This window comes from Montipora capricornis, chromosome 6 (genome assembly GCF_036669925.1).
Source record: "Montipora capricornis isolate CH-2021 chromosome 6, ASM3666992v2, whole genome shotgun sequence".
In the NCBI taxonomy this organism is placed as follows: domain Eukaryota; kingdom Metazoa; phylum Cnidaria; class Anthozoa; order Scleractinia; family Acroporidae; genus Montipora; species Montipora capricornis.
In genome coordinates, this window is record NC_090888.1 from 39889793 (window position 1) to 39892292 (window position 2500).

A 2500-nucleotide genomic window follows, 5' to 3' on the forward strand; every position below is an offset into this window, starting at 1 on the left:
AATTCTACTGTAAATCAACCTTTTTTACAGTTTTGCAACCTCATAACCTTAGTTCATTGCAATTGAACGAAAACGAGAGAAAAAAAAAAAAAACACGACAATGACGTCTTACAAATTCTAGAAAGGGGATGGCGTGTAGTGAAAAAACAGTAGAGCACTCAAAGAGACGTTTTCTATGTTGTAGCTTACAGCACACGTACTACTACAGAATTAAAAAGTTGAAATGGCTTCGAAGAAGTATGTAAATCAATTTGCACAAAAGCAATAACTTTCGCGATGTCGTTATAGTGGTGTCCATGTTGTCCTAGTGGTCTGAAGCCCGCCAGTTGTCAATAACAGATATGGTTTTTCTATTAAACATGCTAACCACAAACACCTTTGCTTAAAAACAACTAAAACAATTATAATGCATTATTGTTTATATTCAGCAGCCTCACAAGACATACATAGAATAACGACTGAGGATGACGCAAAAAGTGGTCGTTGGTCGTAATAACGAAGTGGTCGGGTTCATGAGGTTTCCAGAAAAGAAAACAAGTGACCTCTTATGCGGGCAACAAAAACGTGGTCGGAAGAAAGGGCAGCTCGTATTAACGAGGAGGTCGTAAGGCGGGGTTCCACTGTATCACCAAAGTGTGCAGAACACAAAGCTAAAAATTTGGTTAGGACGAAATCTGCCCTGTGAATTCGGACAAACCGAATCCACTTATGACGTAAGATTCGTCTGATTGGCAATAGTGCATTGTTATTCCTTGCATGCCTGATTTCTTGCTGCAATTAACGGCATTGTGGTGTCCAGCCGCGCAATACGTCTTCCCCGACCATCTTTTTCGCTTGTCAGCCATGACGCTTCTTGTCTTCAACTCGATTTATTACGTTACAGCTGTGTAGCCAGATCTATTTGGCCGAGCGCACGTTAAAGACGCTTTGCAAATAGTGCCAAATTCAAAACGTTTATAAGCATCAGAACTCGCAGCTTCAGACTTTGTTATTCCTACGCTTCAGTCCATGGAAGCGAAAAAAACTTACTTCGTATGCACTTTACGGATTGGAATAATCTTTGCCATCTTCACTTGTTCAGAAAATTTTCTGTCGAAATAGATAACTGAATTTACTGATTCTGCAAAGGTGTTGCTAATAACATTCGAGAAGCACTTCAACATGCGTGGGACAAGGGGGGGGGGGGGGGGTGATTCTGTCATGGCTTGTCGCATACAAGTAACAAGTATGAGGTAATAGTCCATAGCCGAAACGATTCAATTCACCTCTCTACGGGAGGCTTAGGGAAGTAAATGTTGACTTATCGGGTCCGAAATAAAGTTAAAGATATCCATTGTTAAAACAAGTTGTTGGATTTATGTGAGATATATAGCTACAATTTTGAAAACAAGGCGAGACGTTGCTGCCAAATCCAAAGTGCAACTGCTGCCAGAGGCCTAAATCCTCTTTATGGGAGGCTTAGTGAAGGAAACGTTGACCTGTTGGGTAAGGGAAAAAGGGTTCCGTGCCCTATGAAACATTCCTTTAGTCATGTTCCAAAGATCAGTTCCAAATATAGCAGACACGCTAATGGTCTTTTGCCTTACTGACTAATCACACAAGTTGCCAAATGACAATGACACTGACTTCTTAATTTTATTTGTACATATTATGTAACGAAACTGCGTTTTCTTACACTTTTATATACACTTTTTTTCTTGCACTTTTTGTCTTATAATTTTGTATAAATAACGCAGCATCAGTCTCAGCTTTTACCAGGTATTTTTTTTATTTTTTTTAACGTGTACTAAAGAAGCCCGAAGGGCGAAACGTTTACACAGTATTAAACAAGACCTGTGAGAAGTTCGTTTGGTGACTCAACTTTTTCATTCTCTGTATATAAATATATATAGTGGAGTAAACTTCTAACTTCTAACGTTTCGGCTGTTCGGCTATTTTTTAATCCTAAAAACTATCTACAATGGTTGTGCGTATCAGCGGTACAAGCTTATATAAGCAACTTAATTATGAGATAAAAGCAAAATAACAGTTCCCAACATAACATTTCTCAAATGAGTTTTATCATCATTGAGCAAGTTATTTCCGTCAAAAAATCGATCAAATTTAGACCAGTTATTGCTTACCAGAGAAGCCTATTGGATGATACAATTATTCACTCTTAATCCGCATGGCCTCAATCAACAAAAGGCGGGAATTTAGCACCAGAAATCGTATTAACTATAGCAACTAATTGGACTTTTTCACATGTTCTTGGTTCGAAAATGAATTGTTACTTGTCCGGCTTCTATTTTATTCATTAGTCCTTTGTAAATAGTTTCAATTCTTATGTGACTTGCCTTTTGCGTTCATTGGCCCGTTGGAGGATTTTGTTATATTTATATTTATATTCTATTTTTGTTTTGAGTGGGCTGTTCATTGTCCCTCGGCGGGGGATTTATAATGGCATTGTTTAAGGGCTCTGGGTGGTTTTGTGGTTCCGAAATTCGGACTTTTCTTTGAG